Genomic DNA, 23137 nt, shown 5'->3' on the forward strand with positions numbered 1-23137 from the left:
ATAGGCAACAATATCTCCTCCATGATCATCTTCAACACCGGTGCCCCACAAGGCTGTGTTCTCAGCCCCCTACTATACTCCTTGTACACCTATGACTGTGTGGCCAAATTCCCCTCCAACTCGATTTTCAAGTTTGCTGATGACACCACCATAGTGGGTCGAATTTCAAACAATGCTGAGACAGAGAACAGGAGTGAGATAGAGAATCTGGTGAACTGGTGCGGCAACAACAACCTCTCCCTCAATGTCAAGAAAACAAAGGAGATTGTCATTGACTTCAGGAAGCGTAAAGGAGAATATGCCCCTGTCTACATCAACGGGGACGAAGTAGAAATGGTCGAAAGCTTCAAGTTTTTAGGTGTCCAGATCACCAACAACCTGTCCTGGTCCCCTGGTCCATGCCGACACTATAGTTAAGAAAGCCCACCAGCGCCTCTACTTTCTCAGAAGACTAAGGAAATTTGGCATGTCGGCTACAACTCTCACCAACTTTTACAGATGCACCATAGAAAGCATTCTTTCTGGTTGTATCACAACTTGCTATGGCTCCTGCTCTGCCCAAGACCACAAGGAACTGTAAAAGGTCGTGAATGTAGCCCAATCCATCATGCAAACCAGCCTCCCATCCATTGACTCTGGCTATACTTCCTACTGCCTTGGCAAAGCAGCCAGCATAATTAAGGACCCCACACACCCCGGACATTCTCTCTTCCATCTTTTTCCGTCGGGAAAAAGATACAAAGGTTTGAGGTCACGTACCAACCGACTCAAGAACAGCTTCTTCCCTGCTGCTGTCAAACTTTTGAATGGACTTCCCTTGCATTAAGTTAACCTTTTTCTATACCCTAACTATGACTGTAACACTACATTCTGCACTCTCTCCTTTCCTTCTCTATGAACAGTATGCTTTGTTTATATAGCGCGCAAGAAACTATACTTTTCACTGTATGTTAATACATGTGACAAGGATAAATCAAATAAAAAACATCTTCACTTTTCCTCCATTTCATAGAGTCATAGAGGTTTACTGCATGGAAATAGGCCCTTTGGCCCAACTTGTCCATGCCGCCCAGTTTTTACCACTAAGCTAGTCCCAATTACCCGCATTTGGACCATATCCCTCTATACCCATCTTACCCATGCAACTGGATAATTTAAATAATGTAATTTAAAACTATTGTTCTCCCATTGCCTCCCACCATGCCCCCATCCACCCCCCGCCCCTCCCACCACCCCCAGTTTCCCCACCTCAGTTCACTTGTAGCATTAATCACCCACTCCTTTCTCGTACATTGAGCTGATTCGCTCCTCACCCTCACACTGGGGAGGATTCCAGTTTTGCAAATCAGATTGAGTGGGAGGGATTCTCCGGTCTCATGCAAGTTGCGAGCAAGAACGGAAAATTTGTGGTTGCAGCCCAAAGTCCATTCACCCTCAACGGCACGAGAAAATCCCAGCCGCAAAAGAGGATGGAAGATTTTGGCCAGTGTCTCACTGAACTAATCAGTGACAATTGTTCAGCAGAGCTGATTAAGTCCCCAGCTGACATCAGTACACTTGCATTTCTATCAGAGCTCACTGGATAAGGATCAAGAGTAGAAGCCCTACTGGAGGAACACAGTGGTCAATTCCAGACTTCCAGTCTGGCTAATTCTGCAAAGTCATAGAGTCATAGAGGTTTACAGCATGGAAAAAGGCTCTTCGGTCCAACTTGTCCATGCCGCCCTTTTTTTTAACCACTAAGCTAGTCCCAATTGCCCACATTTGGCGCATATCCCTCTATATCCATCTTATCCATGTAACTGTCTAAATGCTTTTTAAAAGACAAAATTGTACCCGCCTCTACTACTACCTCTGGCAGCTTGTTCACTATCCTCTGTGTGAAAAAATTGCCCCTCTGGACCCTTTTGTATCTCTCCCCTCTCACCTTAAGCCTCTAGTTTTAGACTCTCCTACCTTTGGGAAAAGATGTTGACGATCTACATGATCTATGCCCCTCATTATTTTATAGACCAATATAAGATCACTCCTAAGCCTCCTACACTCCAGGGGAAAAAGGTCCCAGTCTACCCAGCCTCTCCTTCTAACTCATACTATCAAGTCCTGGTGTCACCCTAGTAAACCTTTCCTGAACTCTCTAGTGATTAGACCTGGCACCCTTAACTCACCTATGCAGCTCAGTGCAAGCAATACTTTTACCTTCAGTCATGATGTGGAGATGCCGGCGTTGGACTGGGCACAGTAAGAAGTCTCACACCACCAGGTTAAAGTCCAACAGGTTTATTTGGAATCAAGAGCTTTCGGAGCGCTGCTCCTTCATCGGGTGAGTGGAGAGGTAGGTTTCACGAACACAGCATATATAGACAAAGACACAATTACAAGATAATGGCTGGAATGCGAGTCTTTACAGGTAATCAAGTCTTTACAGGTACAGACAATGTGAGAGGAGAGAGGGATAATCATAGGTTAAAGAGGTGTGAATTGTCTCAAGCCAGGACAGTTAGTGAGATTTTGCAAGCCCAGGGCAAATGGTGGGAGTTACACGAAGTGTGACATGAACCCAAGATCCTGGTTGACGCCATCCTCATGCTTGTGGAACTTGGCTCTCAGTTTCATGCTCAGTGATTCTGTGTTGTCATGTGTCTTGAAGGCCACCTTCAAGAAGGCTTACCCGAAGGTTGGAGGCTGAATGCCCTTGACTGCTGAAGTGTTCCCCAACTGGAAGGGAACACTGCCTGGCGATTGTCGCGAAGTGTCTGATTAACCATTGTCGTAGTGTCTGCATGGTCTTGCCGATGTACCACGCCTTGGGACATCCTTCTCTGTAAAGACTTGATGACCTGTAAAGATTCGATTTCCAACCATTATTTTGCAATTGTGTTGCAAGATAATCTCCACTCTCCACTCACCTGCTGAAGGAGCAGTGCTCCGAAAGCTCGTGATTCCAAATAAACTTCTTGGATTGTAACCTGGTGTTGTGGGGATCCAAGCAAGGTTAGGAGAAGCTGGGGAAAGGCAAACAAAAGCTTCACCAAAGTTTAGTGTTGCAATACATAAATTCCGCAGGATTGAACTATATTTACCTGACAGTTGATGCATAAGATTATGGATACATAAAAGAGCCCCTTTCACCACACAAAAATAAAAGGTTCAGCTTCAACATGATAAAGGGAAGTTACAATTCCAAGTCTAAAGGAAAACATGGTCAATCTCCAGTAATGAGCACCGGGCTCACCCCAGCCTCCAAGGAAATAATTGTGCTGCCAACATGGTATGCAGAAGCGACCACGAGAGCTGTGCAATTAGCAGAATAATAGGTAAGTCAAAATTTCTGTCTGCCTCGCCCATGTTATTTTTCTCTGCCCTCATTTGTCAGGCTCATTTCAACAATCTCACAGCAAGAAATCGCTGGTTCAGTACCAAAGACCGTTTACTGCAAATTTCCGGCGGTTTAGCAAACACGATACAAGAGAAGACAAGTGACACAAAGTAAACACCTCTCTCCTCATGACTTTGTGGCCATGCTGTAGGGATGAAAATGATAATGACAGAAAGTGAGAACATAAGTCCCTATTTGAAGCAGTTCAAAAGCTTTTTGATGTAAATTATTCTCGGATATCCCCAGATGATTTATGTTGGGCAGGATTAATTTTGCAAGACAGAGCATCTTTATCGATATCCAACTTGTCTCAGACCGACAGAGCTTCACAAAAAAACATTTTAAACTGTCAGATCCACAGTATTTATGCCTTCATTGCTGCCTCGCCAGTATTTGTAATGCAAATAACACAACGGTTATGTGACATGAATCAAAAATCACCACTCAGATGTTCTAATAGTAATGCTGGAGTTGAGAGTTTTGTGGGATTGCACTATTGGCTCAAAATGGTAGACTGAGACTTGGCAGACCAAGTAATTAGCCATGGGTAAAACCTATGAATGAGTGCTCCTTGCAGCATCTGAATATAGTGTCCCAAGATTAGCGGGGATGGTGTGTGCCTGGGTAAGATGCAGACTCAATGGGCCAAATGGTCTCTTTCTGCTCTGTGCTATAAGGATTCTATGAAAAAGGACAAAGAACAGCATGGTGGCACAGTGGTTAGCACTGCTGCCTCACAGCACCCAGGGACCCGCGTTCAATTCCAGCATTGGGTCACTGTCCGTGTGGAGTTTGCACACTCTCCCCGTGGTTTGTGTGGTTCCTCCGGTTTCCTCCCATACTTCAAAGGTGTGTGGGTTTGATTGGTTGGTCATGCAAAAATTGCCCCTTAGTGTCAGAAGGACTAGCAGGGTAAATATGTGGGCGTTACGTGGACAGGGCCTGGGTGGGATTGCTGTCAGTGCAGGCTCGATAGGCCAAATGGTCCCTTTCTGCACTGTAGAGATTCTATGATTCTATGACACTTCTGAAAGCAGATAGTCAACTCTCATGGGAAAGTCCGTTCAGGTGAAAATTTCACTGAAAGTTAAGGAAGATTTTCTGTTGCCTCACAGAAGAGAATTTGCAGCATGGACGAGAATTTGCATGGCAAGAAAGTTAACTTTGTTAACAGTATAAATAAAATTGGATTGAGCAAGTGTCTCTGGAAAATCCATCTTTATCCAAGTGGAAAGCCTATTACCGATCCCTTAAACTTCCACCAAATGAGCTTTCAATTTGAGAACAGGCAAACTGTCAGTCAGAGACTTAACTCCTTCTGGTTGTCCAATGGGCTCCACTTCTGAGCAAAAATATCACGGAGATCTGTGCAGAGTTGGGTGGCAAAGAAGCAACAATTTTCCATTGCCCATTCTGGCGAGGGAAATGTCAGTCAGGGAGGCAAATCTTGATTGATGTTCAACTTGCGTAAACACAGTAAGAAGTCTCACAACACTGGGTTAAAGTCCAACAGGTTTATTTGGTAGCAAAAGCTAGTGGCTTTTGCTACCAAATAAATCTGTTGGACTTTAGCCTGGTGTTGTGAGACTTCTTACTGTGTTTACCCCAGTCCAACGCCGGCATCTCCACATCACAACTTGTGTAACCCAGTGTTGAGATCCACACATGATTGCTACCTACTAACGCTTGATGCCAAATGGTGGGTCAATCAGTAACTTGAGGAGAGCAGGAGAACAAAATCAAAGAGAAAGAAGAAACAAATGGCCTCTGATAGGATGTCCTGAAAGCTGCTGGTTGCAAGTTGTACAGGTAGTACTGACTGTGGTGAACCATCGTTGGTTCCCACCAGGTAGTACTGAGCCAGGGTCTGGCCAGTACTATGAGTCTGTATATATGTTACTGTTGGGGTTAGGGTTGGGCTGTTCTACCTGTAATATAGTTATTATGGTACATCCCAGTCGGGCTCCGCCTCCTGGGAGAGGTATAAAGGTCACTGCTCTGTCTGGGACCCTTTAGTCTGGGATCGTGTATTATATATGGTAGCTCTATTGTAATAGTCAATAAAAGCCTTTATTTCCTCGAGCATCTCTAGCCTCGTGAGTTATATCGCGCATCACTGACGTACTTTGTGTAGTTTTTAAAGAATAACTTGAGCTGAAGACAATTATAGCCTTTGGACTGAGAAGACATAGCTAATGCCCTCCACATCAGGCAACATCCTGGTAAATCTTTTGTGTAAGCTCTCCAAAGCCGCCACACCCTTCTGGTAGTGAGGCGACCAGAATTGAACACTATATTCCATGTGTGGCCTAACTAAGGTTCTATAAAACTGCAACATGACTTGTCAATTTTTTAACTCAATGCCCCGGGCGATGAAGGCAAGCATGCCATATGCCTTCTTGACTACCTTCTCCACCTGCATTACCACTTTCAGTGACCTGTGTACCTGTACACCCAGATCCCTTTGCCTATCAATACTCTTAAGGGTTCTGCCATTTACTGTGTATTTCCTATCTGTATTAGACCTTCCACAATGCATTACCTCACATTTGTCCGGATTAAATTCCATCTGCCATCTCTCCGCCCAAGTCTCCAACTGATCTATATCCTGCTGTATCCTTTGATGGTCCTCATCGCTATCCGCAAATCCACCAACTTTTGTGTCATCCGCAAACTTACTAATCAATCCAGTTACATTTTCCTTTAAATCATTTATATATATATGACAAACAGCAAAGGTCCCAGCACTGATCCCTGGGGAACACCATTTGTCATAGCCCTCCATTCAGAAACGCTATACAGACAAAGCATACCGTTCATAGAGAAGGAAAGAAGAGAGTGCAGAATGTAGTGCTGTAGTCATAGCTAGGGTGTAGAGAAAGATCAACTTAAGGCGAGGTAGGTCCATTCAAAAGTCTGATGGCAGCAGGGAAGAAGCTGTTCTTGAGTCTTGGTGGACAGTTTGTAATTTCGTAGACAATGTGCAAGGTAATAAGTGTACAAGGGGATGCTCACTTTCTGTAATTTAAATCACCTACCAAATTAAAATAGCACTTTTAGTCATTTGTCACAGCAAAAGTTTTATGATATGAAATCTTGTCATGCCGATCTTTCATATAAAGACTGGAGTTTCAAATCTTTGAAAGTTATCAATCTCTATGGAGATCATATCAAAATGTATGTCAACAGGTGATGTAATAGAATACAGGTGTCTGGATTCAGATAATGTAACATGCTGCAGGGCTAAAACTCAAGCAGCCTATTTCTGCCGGAACATCTGAGCGATTTGAACTACTTTCTGGATATGTGAGATGTGGCATAGATATGGTATGTGACCACACTAGGTGTAGCATACATAAAGCATTAATTCATTATTTATACTATTGTATCTATTTGTGTCACAGCAGAAAATGAAGTAATTGGGTCATTTTAACTGTTAAAAGAGCAATATATATAAGTTCAATGTATCCAAATAAGTTGATCCTCCTTTGACACAAATTGGGTCAGCATAAGTTGGCATCAGTGGGAGATTGAAACAGTGTGGCATCAACCACAAGGCATCTGGGATCTGTACAAACAGGGCAAGCAATTATTCTTAATCAATAAGGATGTAGAATTCTTACTAAGCTGCACAGAGTTCAAACCAGGAAATGTCAGCGAAAATAATGATTTCAAAATCAAATCAGATTCAGAAAATGAATTAATGGGGAAAGAAAGAATAGATTAAGAGAGTGGGAGAGACAAAAAATGACACAGAAAGAAAATGTTTTGTTTTAATTTTTTACATAAAATCTGATGGAATGAGACTCCACAATTGTGAAACTTAATTTTCACATTTGAGATTGTTTGGCAGTGATCAGCAGTTTTCAGGATGTTAAAAGGGGTACTTTGGTTTGACTGAACAAGTGCAGGAACTTGATATCACTTGATGGATCTCAGTGATGAGTCAGATGGTGCACGTTGTTATTGCAAAATTAAGTGCGGGTGGCGTACCTCAGGCAGCAATGTAAACATGTTTATTTCATGTACCTGCCCTTGCTTGAAGCTGCTGTGGCATTTGAAAATAAATAATGATTAGCACTGTCATTCCAATAGCTTTTTGACTGCAAATTTTAACCCCTTGCATTCAGTTAATGATAACCTGGAAATGAAAACATGCAAGGACTGGAGCTGTAAATGTTGCTGCCGTAAGGAAGAAGAATATACAATCCCACACGGCCAGCATCTACCTCCTTCCCAAAATCCACAAACAGGGCTGCCCTCATAGACCAATCATTTCAGCCTGTTCCTGCCCGCTGAACTCATTTCTTCCCATCTTGACTCTATCGTCTCTCCATTCATTCAGTCTATTCCCATCGACATTTGTGATTCCTCTGACACTCTACATTGTTTTAACAATTTCCAGTTCCATGGCCCTAACTGCTCCTCTTCATTATGAATGTCCAATCCCTCTACACCTCCACCCAGCAGGAGGTGCTGAGGGCTCTATGCTTCTTCCTTGAGCATAGGTATGGGCAGCCCCCATCCACCACCCTCTTCTGCTGAACCTGTTCTCTCATTGAGCAATTTCTCCTTTAGCTTGTCTCACTTCCTCCAAATAAAAGGTGTGGCTGTGGATACTTACATGGGTCCCAGTTATGCCTGTCTTTTTATGGGGTATGTGGAATATTCCTTGTTCCAGTTTTACTTAGGCCTCTTTCCAGTGCAGCATGGTGGCACAGTGGTTAGCACTGCTGCCTCACAGCGCCAGGGACCTGGGTCTGATTTCTGGCTTGGGTCACTGTCTGTGCAGAGTCTGCACATTCTCCCCGTGTCTGTGTGGGTTTCCTCTGGGTGCTCCGGTTTCCTCCCACAGCCCGAAAGACATGCTGGTTAGGTAGATTGGCCATGCTAAATTCTCCCTCAGTGTACCCAAACAGGTGCCGGAGTGTGGCAACTAGGGACTTTTCACAGTAACTTCATTGCAGTGTTAATGTAAGCATACTTGTGACGATAGTTCTAAAAAACTTTCCCTGACACATCATCAACCGTGCCACTTCCTGTTCTCAACTGGATCTGAAAAATTCATAATTTTTGCTTTCAATTTCCACCCTCCCTTACCTTCACATGGTCCATCTCCAACACTTCCCTTCCTTGACTTCTCTGACTTTGTTTCTAGTAATAGGCTGTCTACCTATATTCAGTACAAGCCCACTGACTCCCACAGCTACCTCGACTACACTTCCCTGCTCTCTGTAGGAGCTCCATCCCATTCTCCCAGTTTCTCCGCCTCTGTGACATTTGTTCGAACGACTCCACCTTCGTAAACAGTGCTTTTGACAAGCCTCCCTTGTCTGAGCCAACATTCCCCCTCCCCAACCTGTAATCGAACAGATCCTCAACCCATTTCCCATACTTCGGCCCTCATTGCTTTTTCTCCTTCCCAGAACCGTGATGGAGTTCCCCTTTTCCTTACTTTTTACCCCACCAGGCTCCTTATTCAAAGTATCAGCCTCTGTCATTTCTGCCCATCCCAGCATTATGCCAACATATTACATCTCTTCACTTCACCTTCTCTGTCAGCATTCCACAGGGACTATTCTCTCTGTGACACCCTGGTCCACTCCTCTATCATCCCCAATACCTCATCCCATTCCCACAGCACTTTCCTGTACGATCACAGGAGGTGCCCCATCTGTCCCTTTACCTCATCTCTGCTCACTGTGCAATGCCTCTGTTGTAGGGAAAAATCCCTTGTACCAGTGCCTTCAAGGGAGTCAAGTCGCAAGGCAAAGTTCAAAGCGTTTTTCTTTATTGTGCAATTACTGGGAACCCAGGGAGACCCCTGTAGCCAGCTTAGAAACAGTGCTTGGCCACGTTGATCTCAATGGTTATACATTTGCTCTGGATATTATAGGGATCCAAATTCGAGCGGGAACATTTGCTCATACATTTTTACAATACTTATAAAGTGGCCTATCTGGTCAGGAAGTTCCCTGAGAGACTTGTCGATTTGCATCTGTATGGTGTGTGTCCGTGTTAATGGGACTGCCTGTTCTTGCCCCGGTGTTTTAATGTGTTTCCCATTATCCTCTTGATGTGTCCCCTTATCTAAATCGATCTCTACTGTTTTGTGTCTGTATTCTATGCTTGCGAGATTAGGTGTTAATGTCATTTTGTCCTGCTGTGTGTAGGGGGATTTAATCTAATCTTTTATTCTTTTTATCCTAGTGTATTAAGTTTCTCTGCCTGCCTTGGCCATTTTATTCCTGTAATATTTTATTGACAGTCCGGTTATGCCATATAGCCCACTCCAGGTCTTGACTCGCAGATATCCCGATCTTCTAGCCAAAGGCCGGTTTAAAATGCAGCTTCGTGCTGTTGCTGGGCAGAATAAGGATCTTTTGTCGGCTTTGAAATTAAAGGTCTCTCAGCTGTGCAGAGGGGGATTTAAACGAATGTCCATTCGGGTGTTCCCCTCTGTATTATGGGCACGTTATGAATGGTGCCAATCAGTCCAATAAATGAATATGTTTAATGAGGTGAATATTGATGAGATAATAAAAATATGGCTTTTGGAAAATGGCCTACTTCACCTCAAAACTCTTTCCAGGTGAAACAATGATTCACTTGTTCAATTTGGTTTGCTGCATTCATTTGCTTTCAATTTGGTTTGCTGCAGTCGCTGCTCACGATAGCAGCTGATGGAATTTAAATTCAGTCAACAACTTTGGAACCAAAAGCTAGTCTCAGTAATGGTCACTGTCAAAACCATCATTGAAAATGTCCTTTAGGGAAGAAAATCTGCTGTCCTTACCTGCTGTGCTCAACTCTTAAGCGTCCTCTGAAATGGCCGAGTAAACCATTTAGTTCCAGGGCAATTAGAGGTGGGCAACAAATGAGCCAAGATGAACCAAGGTTCTTGAACCAAAATGGCGACTTCTTGCAAGCTGTGCCCAGCATGCCTTCTAATTCTATCTTTTATTCTCGTTCTATGCTTCTAAAACTTTGTTCTAACTCTTTTAAACTCTCTAACAATGCTTTAATTTTGATCTTTCTCTGCACTCTAACTATGACTGTAACACTACATTCTGCACTCTGTTGTTTCCTTCCCTGTGTATAGTATGCTTTGTCTGTATGGCGTGAAAGAAACTTTTCACTGTATACCAATACATGTGACAATAATAAATCAAATCAAATCAAGTGGGTGGCACGGTGGCACAGTGGTTAGCACTGTTGCCTCAAAGTGCCAGGGACGTGGGCATGATTCCCAGCTTGGGTCACTGTCTGTGTGGACTCTGCACGTGTGGACTCTGCACGTTCTCCCTGTGATTGCGTGCATTTCCTCCGGGTGCTCTGGTTTCCTCCCACAGTCCAAAGATGTGCAGGTTAGGTTGATTGGCCATGCTAAATTGACCCTAGCGTCAGGGGGATTAGCAGGGTAAATGTGTGGGGTTGCGGGAATAGGGCCTGGGTGGGATTGTGGTCAGTACAGACTCGATGGGCCGAATGGCCTCCTTCTGTACTGTAGGGACTCAATGATTCTATGAAATCAAAGTCAAATGTTTTCCCTCCCAGTAATGCCCACATTCCATGAAGAGGTGTAACTGCTGGGATCACAGGCCATGGAGTTTCGGGGTCAAGCTTTTTCCCTTTAAGCAGACTGACTAGGGCCTTAAAAGCTGCCTTAAACTTTCTTGAATTTGTTTAGCAAATACCTCTGGTCGTACCTAAATTAAATTTTAAGACCACAGCTGTCGGTCAAAGAGTGAGCAACTGAACCTTTACATGTGTTAGCATCTGTACAAACTAATTACTACAAGCTTGATGTTTGTGTGCGCGATCTTTGCTGGTATTTCATGATTGGTAAATTTGAATTTCATCAGCAAATGTCAATCACTCCTGAAAGATCGTCTTTTGCAATAAATATATAAACTGGCCTGCAGTATCTTGACCTACTCTTCCAATGACAGGCCAGAACTGACTGCCAGCGATAATAGCAGATAAATGCTTAGCAGGTTCCTGTGATGTTCCCGCGATGACTATTTTTGACGACGGGATTAATCTATTTACTTAAACGCTTCAGCATAAATGTTGTTCAAGTGAATTAAGCACTGGCATGTAATATTTACAATAATTATTTCTATCTTTTCGTTATTCGGTTGTGACAATGAAACATGTAAGCCAATTTTCCTGATCACGCTATCCCACTTGTGCATTAAAATGCAATGGTACCCCAACAATGTTGTGTGAACATAGAATCCATACAGTGCAGAAGGAGGCCATTCAGCCCATCGAGACTGTACCGAAAACAATCCCACCTCAGCCTTATCCCCGTAACCACACATGTTTACCCTGCTAATCCTTCTAACCTACGCATACCAGTGCACTGAGGGACAATTTAGCATGGTTAATGCACCTAACCCACACATCTTTGGACTGTGGGAGGAAACCACAGCACCCAGAGGAAACCCACACAGACACGGGGAGAATGTGCAGACTCCACACAGACAGTTACCCAAGCCGAGAATTGAACCCGTGTCCCTGGTGCTGTGAGGCTGCAGTGCTAACCACTATGCCGCCGTACCGCCCCAAACACATGGAATACTGACTTACTGCTTGGCTTCCAAAAGTCCCAATTCTTGGCTGGACCTCAAGCTATGCATTTAGAGTCTCAGCAAAAACAGATGGGTGACTCATTAATAAAATGATCCTGGAATCAGATGTTCAGGGGCTAATTAAAGTGAGGAAATTAATTAATATCAGCAAAGAAAATAGCATCGGAAAAACTTAAGGGACTAAAATCCAACACGTCCCCAAGACCTGATGCTCCATATCATAGGGCTCTAATACAGATAGCTTTAGCGATAGTGGATGTACTTGCTATAATTTCCCAAAGTTCCCTGGACTCTGGAATATTCTGAGCGGATTGTAAGTTCATAGAATCACAGAATTGTTACGATGCTGAAGAAGGCCATTCGGCCCATTGTGTCTGTACCGGTTTTCTGAACGAGCATTATGATTCAAAACCATTCTTATGCCTTTTCCCTGTACCCCTGAACATTGTTTCTAGTCTACTCATCTAATGCCCTCATTAATACCTCGATTGAACTTGCCTCCAACACACTTCCAGGCCGTGCATTCCAGACCCGAACCACTTGTTGCGTGAATAAGGTTTATCTCACATCACATTTTCTTCTTTTGCAAATCACTTCAAATCTGTGTCCTCTCGTTCTTGATCCTTTTATGAGGGGGGACAGTTTCTTCCTATCTACTCTGTCCATCTCCTTCATGATTTTGAACTCCTCTATCAAATCTTCTCTTAGCCTTCTCCTCTCCAAGTAGAACAGTCCCACCCTCTCCAATCCAGCCTCATAAGTGAAATTTCTCAACTCTGGAACTATTCTTGTCAACCTTTTCTGTACTCTGTGCATTCACATCTTTCAGAGAAATGTACACAATACTCCAACTGAGGTCTAACTAGTGACATATATAAGTTCAGCAGAGTACTACATGCTTTATTAACTGATCTCATCACCTGTCCTGCTACCTTTAATAACTTAAGGACATATACACCCAAGTCCCTCTGCTCCTCGACATCCACTATAATTGTATCCCTTATTTTAAATTGTCTCTCCATGTTCTCTTCCTACTAAAATGTATCATCTCACACTTATCTGCATTGAACTTCATTTGCCACCTATCTGCCCACTCCAGCAATTTGTCTATGTCCTCTTGAAGTTCTACACTGTCCCCCTCACAGTTTACAATACTTTAAAGTATTGTATTATCTGCAAACTTTGAAATTGTCCCCTAAACACCAAGGTCTCGATCATTAACATGTATCAGGAAAGCCATGATGTGGAGATACCCTGGCATTGGACTGGACTCATCCAATGAAGGAGCAGCACTCCAAAAGCTCGTGATTCCAAATAAACCTGTTGGACTTTAACCTGGTGTTGTGAGACTACTTAATATTTCAGGAAAAGCGACCCCTGGGAAACTCCAATACAAACCTTCCTCCAGCCTGAAAAATACCCAAATTAAAACATGTAGCACCACTATTCAGGAAAGGAGGGAGAAGGAAAACAGAGAAATACAGGCCAGGGAGCCTGACATCAATCGTCAGTAAAATGCTGGGATCTATTGTTAAAGAAGTCCGAGCAATGCATTTGCAAAAGCATCATATGACCAAGCAAGGTCAACATTTTGCAAAAGGGAATTGTGTTTGAGAATCGCGTAGAGTTAACAGACACAGCAAGCAATTAGAAAGTTAAATGGCATGTGGCTTTCATTGCAAGGTTTCTACTCCGTAGAACCTGGAACTCTGACCAAAGTCATTTTTAGGGGGATATCATAAGGGGGATCTCATAGAGACTTATAAAATTCTAACAGCACTAGACAGGGCAGATGCAGGGAGGATATTCCCGATGGTGGGGGAGTCCAGAACCAGGGGTCATAGTTTGACGGTACAGGGTAAATCATTTAGGACGGAGATGAGGAGACATTTCTTCACCCAAAGAGTGGTGAGCCTGTGGAATTCATTAACAAAGGAAGTAGTTGATGCCAAAACATTGAACGTATTCAAGAGGCGGCTGGGTATAGCACTTGGGGCGAACGGGATCAAAGGTAATGGGGAGAAAGCAGGATTAGGCTATTGAGTTGAATGATCAGCCATGATCATGTTGAATGGTGGAGCAAGTTTGAAGGGCTGAATGGCCTCATCCTCCTCCTATCTTCTATGTTTCTATCTCACAGCCCGCAATCCACCTTTAAAAAAACAACTCCCCCTATAAATGCCACAGGATGTAGCATGCTGATTTAATTTAAATCAGACCCAGATACAAAAACAGTGTGTTTATTTTTATTCATGGGATGTGGGCATGGCCGGGTGGACAAGCCCATCCCTATGTGATACATTTATAATGTATATATATTGTACATTGGGGTTTGGGGTGCGGACTGCCCTTTAAGAGTGCGAGTCAGGCGAACCCTGGACCATAAACTCCAACCTGATTGTGAATGAGTACACATCTTCAATAAAGAGCTCCCAGTGTTCAAGTTATCAAGCCTACCTCGTAATTCTGTGTGCACCTTAGTCCATAGGGGCATGCACAATACCCTAATCGCCCTTGAACTGAGTGACTATTTCAGAAGGCATTTGAGACTCAACCCATGGCAATTCTTTCTGGTGAGCGAAGAACAAATCCTGCCCATTATGCTGGGTTGATGAAGGTTGCAGCCCAATTTAAACTGTTACCCTGTGTTCCCTAAGACAGGTGAATAGTTTGGTTAGGAAACCAAAATTCAGCATTACTGGTGAAAATATGCATCCCACTCGAAAAAGAAAATCCTTATTATGTATTTTTCTTTGCTTTTGCAGACATCACAGATATACACTGCCAGAACTGACTAGAGACACTTGTAAATACTGTTACTTTGCGATGTGTCAGGAAAATGTTGAATAGAATAAGTCAGACCGAGTTATATTTGGATACACGGAGTGAATGGAACAAATGCTGAGTGTGCAGAAATTCTCTCACTGCTTTTATTGCGATGGATAGGGAGAAGAGGTTGACTAAAGTTCAAGAATCATTTGAAAAAGTATTAAGTGAATTGAAGATGTTGCAGAAAATCTTTAATATGCAGCAAATTAATGAAAAATGTACCTTTATTTTACCGACTTTTCCAATTTGGTGTCCAGTCCAAGTTATTGAACAATCAATATTTCAACAAGACTGAGCATACAGCCTTGCGTATCAACACTGTTTATATAGGAAAATCCACTCAGCACTGCAGCCTTCCAAAACACACAAGAATTTCACGTTTATTTCTGTGTACCGCAATACTATGAACTAAGGTACGTACTCCTCCTGATTTCACAAGAGTTGTCATCAACTCAAAAGCACCCCTCACCCACCTGAGTCTGCTCCATTCCCCCCATCATAGAAACATAGAAACTAGAAGCAGGAGGAGGTCATTTCGCCCTTCAAGCCTGCTCTGCCATTCAACATGATCATGGCTGATCATTCAATTCAATATCCTGATTCCCCTCTTCCCCCCATTTCCCTCGATCCCTTTAGTTCCAAGAGCTGTATGTAATTTCTTCTTGAAATTACACAACATTTTGGCCTCAACTACTTTCTGTGGGAGTGGATTCCACACATTCACCACTCTCTGGGTGAAGAAATTTCTCTTCACCTCAGTTTTAAAAGCTTTACCCCTTATCCTCAAGTTATGACCCCTGGTTCTAGACTCCCCCACCATCAGAAGCATTCTTTCTGAATCTACCCTGTCTAACACGGTGGCACAATGGTTAGCACTGCTGCCAGAGACCCGGGTTCATTTCCTGGCTTGGGTCACTGTGTGAAGTTTGCACATTCTCCTGGTGTCTGCATGGGTTTTCTCCGGGTACTCCGGTTTCCTCCCACAGTCTGAAAGAGGTGCAGGTTAGGTGCATTGGCCAAGCTAAATTCTCTCTCAGTGCACCCTAACAGGCGCCGGAGTGTGGCGACTCGGGGATTTTCACAGTAAATTCGTTGCCGTGTTAATGTAAGCCTGATAGTTATTTTGTAAGCCTGTTGTGTCGTTAATGTAAGCCTACTTGTGACACTAATAAATAAACTTTAAAACTTTTAACCCTGTTAGAGTTTTATGAGTTTCCAGGAGACCTCCCTCTCACTCTTCTAAATTCCAATGAATATAATCTTAACCGAATTAGTTTCTTCTCATATGACAGACCATCAGCTCCTATTGCCCACTTCAATTCCCCTCCCAGGGCTTTCCCCTCCCAGGACTCACCTGAGTGTCACTGCCTTTACTCGGAGTAGCCATCTATTGAGGTGTGTCCGGTTTGCTCCCAATCATGTCGATGAAACCTGTAAACAAATACCAATTTCTGCTCAGCCTCTCTGTTTGAACTCGTGCCTAATATCTAGGTAACTGAGTGCAGCAAACCAAAACACGTAGCGGTTAGATTGGATTGAGTTGAAGTCTTCTTTAAGGAACTATCAGCTCTTTTGCAGCTTTGAAGAAGAAAAATATATAAATTCCTTCCAAGCGCACTAGTAGATTTCGAAAGATAGAGATGAAAGTATTTATTTTCTCAGCAGTTAAAACGAATCAGGCCTCATTCTGAATATGTCGGGATGAAAAGTAAAACTGCTAACTATGAACTTTGCCTCAAAGCAACACTAGAAAATCAGATTAGGAGGGATTCTCAGGGTATTAGCTCTTGCCTTTTGCGAAGATTTCTGTCTTGATGCACAACTTGTGAAGAACTCTTTGAAAATCTATCTTTGGTGTACACCTGTACTTCTTCCTTTGGTGGAGTAGAAATACATTACTAGAAAGTGCAGCTCATAAAAATAGTAGTACATTAGGTTCTGCCAGCTGGCTTCACAAAAATAGCAGTGCGATATAAACATTCACTCCCTCCACCACCGACGCACAGTTGCAGCACTGTACACCATCTGCAAGATGCACTGCAGCAACTTATCAAGCCTCCTTCGACAGGACCTTCCAAACCCACAAACTCTGCCACCAGGAAAGACAAGGGGAGCAGATGTGTGCAAAAGTAACAGCACCATCTGCAAGTTACTCTCCAAGCCACACACTATCCTGACTTGAAAGTACTGTTCCTTCAGGGTCAAAATTCTGGAACTCCCTTCCTCGCTATGGGGGTATATCTACACAACATGGGTTGCAGCGGTTCAATGGGAAGATCATCACCACCTTCTCAAAAGCAGTTATGGATGGTCAAGACATGTTGGCTTCAACAGCAATGCCGAGAACCCGTGAAATAAGTTTTAAAAATAGTTACAGTGCTACTGATAGCTGGCTTCCGATGAATTTAATTCATTGTTAAAATTATATCCATAGAATCCCTGCAGTGCAGAAGGAGGCCATTCGGCCCATCGAGTCTGCACCAACAACAATCCCACCCAGGCCCTATCCCCATAACCCCATGTTTTTAACCTGCTAATCACCCTGACACTAAAGGGCATTTAGCATGGCCAATCCACCTAACCCGCACATCTTTGGACTGTGGGATGAAACCGGAGCCACCCAGGAGGAAACCCACGCAGAAACAGGGAGAACGTGCAGACTTCACACAGGCAATCACCCAAAGCTGGAATCGAACCTGCGTTCCTGGCGCTGTGAGGCAGCAGTGCTTCCTGTGCCACCGTGCTGCCACTATATTGAGTTGCCACAGAAGCATAGCAATTAATAAACAGTGCCAAACTTAGGAGTGCATGACATAGATTGCAATTATACTGAAACTTTCTTGCCAACGCAAAGTGTATTTGAATCCATACCATTCCAGGTTCCAATGTGACTCCAGAACATGCTAAAAGCTATCGGTGTGAGGCTCCACTCCCAACCTTCATGTTTCCTGGACTATATATTGTCAAGTGTCAGCTTTTCATGTTAGCAGTCTGTGTGTTTGATGACTATTCACTCGGCTATCGAGGACGGGTGGAGGGGGACGGGGGTGGGGGGGAGGGGGGAACGGAGGGGGGGATAAAGAATTTATTAAAGTTGAAACTTTCCAATTCACCTCACGAAACATTGCATTGACCTCATCACTGAAATGAAATATAACGCATGTGCAGGAGAATGTGACTGGCAGTGTTTTATGTGACATGTTTATCCAGCTGTTCCTAACATCGGGAGAACTGTGTTTGTAGATTGGCAAATATGCCCAGTGCCTTGTAAATATAAAGGAACAAAATAAATAACTTCAGTTTGTGTAACCATAAATGAACTGTTTAACATTATGAACCATTTTACAGAGTACAAGTCTTTGGAATTCCTGCGTATGTAATGAAAATGCTCCAAGGGCATACTGTAGCTTATCATGTTACACGGCTTTCAAGGCCAGATAGGAATTCATGCTCCAACTTCCAAGAGGAAGAAGGGGAGGCAATGGCCGAGTGGTATTATCACTAGACTATTAATCCAGAAACTCAGCTGGGGTGACATGGTGGCACAGTGGCACACTGATTAGCACTGCTGCCTTATAGCGCCAGGGACCCGGGTTCAATTCCCGGCTTGGGTCACTGTCTGCATGGAGTCTGCATATTCTCCCCGTGTCTGCGTGGGTTTCCTCCATTGCTCCGGTTTCCTCCCACAGTACGAAAGACATGCTGCCTAGCTGCAACAAAAACAGAAAATGCTGGAAAACCTCAGCAGGTCTGACGACATCAGTGGAGAGAGACTAGAGCCAACATTTCGAATCTGGATGTCCCACATCTTTTAAAAAGTATCTGGATGAGTCCTTGGCATGCCACAACATTCAAGGCTATAGGCCAAGTGTTGGCAAGTGGGGTTAGGTAGGCAGGTCAGGGCCTTTCATGCGTCTGTACAGACTTGATGGGCTGAAAGGCCACTTCTGCACTGTGGTAATCTGTGATTCTGTAACTTTTCTTCAGAGCCAAGAGCAAAGAAAATCAGAAGGGATTTATACTGAGGGTCGGGGGAGTTGTAATTGAGCAGAGGAAAAGGGCCAAGGGCTCTCAACTATGTCCAACCCACCCTGGGGGTACTGCTCTCACCTCCTCCCCTCCCTCCCAGAACTAGGATAGGGTCCTCCTTGTCCTCACTTTTCATCCCACCAGCCTCCATATTCAAAGAATCATCCTCCACCATTTCCGCCAACTTCAGCATGATGCCACTGCTCAACACATCTTCCCCTCACTCCCCCTGTCAGCATTCCGCAGGAACTGTTCTCTCCGGGACACCCTGGTCCACTCCTCCATCACACCCAACACCTCACCCCCTGCTCACCGCACCTTCCCATGCAACCACAGAGGGTGCAACACCTGCCCCTTTACCTCTTCACTGCTCATCATCCCAGGTCCTAAACGCTTCTTTCCAGTGAAGCAGCGCTTTACATGCACCTCCTTCACTCTGGTCTATTGCATTCACTGCTCCTAATGCGGCCTACTCTACATCGGAGAGACCAAACGCAGGCTGGATGACAACTTTGCTGGACATCTTCGGTCCGTCCGCAAGTAGGACCCTGTCGCATGCCGCTTAAACACACCACCCTGCTCTCCTGTCCACATGTCCGTCCTTGGCCTTTTGCAATGTTCTAGTTAACCCCAATGCAAACTGGAGGAACAGCATCTCATCTTCCAATTGGGCACTTTACAACCTTCCGGACTGAACATTGAGTTCAACAACTTCAGAGTGTGAATTCTCTCCAAAACCTTAACCTCATTTCCATTTATTCTAATTCATTCTGTTTCTTTTTTTCATCACATTCATCCATTTTTATCACCCTTCATTCTTACTTCCATTTTTTTCAATTTCTCCATTCCCACTCTCCTTCTTGCCCCCTCCCCCCCCCCCCCCCTTTCAGGGCAACTGCCACATTCCCCAGGCAGTCCCTTAACAGTCTGTACCTCTGTGCTGCGATTCGCACCTTCCGATCACTTAATGGACATTTTTATCACATTCCTCAGCCTTCTTCGTCATCATTTACATTTCCTTTGTTCAGTTACAGCCTCCCTCCCCCTTCAATCCTCACAGTATAAATCTCTTCTGATTTTCTTTCCTCTTGCTCTGACACAGGGTCATCCTGACTCGAAACATTGGCTCTATTCTCTCTCCACAGATGCTGTCAGACATGCTGAGATTTTCCAGCATTTTCTGTTTTTGTTTCAGATTCCAGCATCCACAGTGTTTTGCTTTTATCTTACTGGTTAGGTGCAGTTGACCATGCTAAATTCTTCCTCAGTGAACCCAAACAGGTGCTGGTGTGTGGCGACTCGTGGATTTTCACAGTAACTTCATTACAGTGTTGATGTAAGCCTGCTTGTGACACTAATAAATAAACATTAAACTTTAAAAACTTTAGTGTTCTGGGGACCTGTATTTGAATCCTGTCATGGCAAATTGGTGGAATTTGAATTCAATAAAAAATATCTGGAATTAAGAATCAACTGATGACCATGAATCGATTGCTGAATGTTGGAAAAAAAACACCTGGTTCATTAATGTCCCAGCAAGACTGTTCTCTTCCTGTGGGGGAGCACTTCAGCAGTCACGGGCATTCAGCCTTGGATCTTCAGGTAAGCGTTCTCCAAGGCGGCCTTCACGACACACGACAGCGCAGAGTCGCTGAGCAGAAACTGATAGCCAAGTTCCGCACACATGAGGACGGCCTAAACCGGGATGTTGGATTTATGTCACATTATCAGTAACCCCCACAGCTTGCCTCCTGATCTTGCAGAATCTTACTCGCTGTTCTGTCTGGAGACAATACACATCTCTTTAACCTGTGTTTAATGTTCCCTCCACCCACATTATCTGTACCTTTAAGATCTGGCTGGCTGTAGAGATTTGCATTCTAATTAGTGTTCTGTAACTTGATGTTGTGTCTCTGTGCACTGTTGGAGAACAGATTTTCACTCCATCTGACGAAGGGGCAGCGCTCCGAAAGCTTATGGTATTTGCTACCAAATAAACCTGTTGGACTTTAACCTGGTGTTGTGAGACTTCTTACTGTCATTAATGTCCTTCAGGGAAGGAAATCTGCTGTTCTTGCCTGGTCTGACCTACATGTGACCCTGCAGTCACAGTAATGTGGTTGACTCTCAACTGCCCTCCAAGGGCAACTCGGGATGCCCAATAAATTCTGACCAGCCAATGACACCCGTGTCCCACAAATACATTTTTTAAAGTTTGAAAGTCTCCAAATTATGGAGACAGTTGTAGGGCTGAGATCTGGCCCACATTCAGCTCATTGAGCCTGCACCGACAAGAATCTTACCCAGGCCTATCCTCATAACCACACATATTACCCTGCTGGTCCCCCTGACACTAAAGGGCAGTTTAGCATGGCCAATCAATCTACCCCACACATCTTTGGACTGAAGAACTGAAGAGGGGTAAAAATGTGGTGGATTATGTAGTTGGAGAGGGAGATGAAGAAGGTGGAGAAGAATAGGTCAGGGTTAGTGACAGCGAAAGAAAGGCTGACAAAGATATCATGGACACAAGACAATGAGACTGTTAAAGGTAACATTAAAGACTAAAGAAGGTGCTGATAGTGGCATAAAGGTAAGATAGCAGAATGTGTTAATATGAACAACTTTCTTTACATCTCCCCAACTTATAGGGTGGTAGAGAGGCAGCACGGTGACACATTGATTAGCACTGCTGCCTCACAGTGCCAGGCACCTGTGTTCCATTCCGGCCTCAGGTCACTGTCTGTGTGGAGTTTGCACATTCTCCCCATGTCTGCATGGGTTTCCTCCAGGTGCTCTGGTTTCCTCCCACAGTCCAAAGATGTGCGGGTTAGGTTGATTGGCCATGATAAATTGACCCTAGTGTCAGGGGGATTAGCAGGGTAAATATGTGGCATTATGGGAATAGGGCCTGGGAGGGATTGTGGTCAGTGCAGACTCGATGGGCCGAATGGCCTCCTTCTGCACTGTAGGGATTCTATTCTATGACAAAATGCACAGCAATTAATTTATTGAATTATTGACAAATAATTGGAGGGTGAAAAGTTCTCAAGGAATATGATTTCTGGAGCAGGAAGGCTTTTACAACAAAAACAGAAAATGCTGGAAAATCTTTGACAAAGGGTCATCTGGACTCGAAACATCAGCTGTTTTCTCTCTTTTCTCTCCCTACAGATGCTGCCAGACCTGCTGAAATTTTCCAGCATTTTCTCTTGGTTTCAGCTTCCAGCATCCACAATAATTTGCTTTTATGCTGGAAAATCTCACCGGGTCTGACAGCATCTGTGGAGAGAGAATAGAGCCACCGTTTTGAGTCAGGATAACCCTTCGTTAGAGTTGTTCGAGAGAAGAGCACTACTTCTTCAGTGTAGGCATTCCTGGAAGAGAAGCGGCAGTGAGTTCAACACTGCGAATGTTGGAATCTGAAACAAAAACAGAAAATGCTGAAAAACCTCAGCAGGTCTGGCAGCATCTGTGACTTTTATATGGATATTGTATTTATGTCACCATAATTCTGAATTTCGAGAAGTAAGCAGAGACAAATGTCTCCTCCTTCACCTTAAAGATAAAATATATTCTAAGCTGCTTCTGAATGCAGTTGCTAATGCGAGAGAAAGTTGTTGTGGGCTTTGATGTCAGCCTTTTAATTGGTCACAACTTTACCCTTTGAGTAACCAGACAAGTAACAGAGTTTTCTTAAACAGCTGTTTTAATACAAGCTATAGCTGGGCAGATACAGTTCACATCCCTGTAGCTAGCCAGAGTGGCGAATGCCAAGATACAAAGGCAGTTAAAGTTTTCAAAATCGATTACAATTAATTAGCATAAACCAATCACAATCACTTTACATTTGCTTCATTATAATACCAAAACAGGTGGACAGAGTGGTGAAGAAGGCATTCAGCATGCTTGGTTTCATTGGTCAGAACATTGAATACAGGAGTTGGGACGTCTTGTTGAAGTTGTACAAGACATTGATAAGACGACACATGGAATACTGTGTGCAGTTCTGATCACCCTATTATGGAAAGGATATTATTAAACTTGAAAGAGTGCAGAAAAGATTTACCAGGATGCTACCGGGACTTGATGGTTTGACTTATAAGCAGAGGCTGCATAGACTGAGACTTTTTTCTCTGCAGCGTAGGAGGCTAAGGGGTGATTTTATAGAGGTCTATAAAATAATGAGGGGCACAGATCAGCTAGATAGTCAATATATTTTCCCAAAGGTAGGGGAGTCTAAAACTAGAGGGCATAGTTTTAAGGTGAGAGGGGAGAGATACAAAAATGCCCAGAGCGGCAA

This window comes from Mustelus asterias, chromosome 2 (assembly GCF_964213995.1).
Source record: "Mustelus asterias chromosome 2, sMusAst1.hap1.1, whole genome shotgun sequence".
Lineage (NCBI taxonomy): Eukaryota > Metazoa > Chordata > Chondrichthyes > Carcharhiniformes > Triakidae > Mustelus > Mustelus asterias.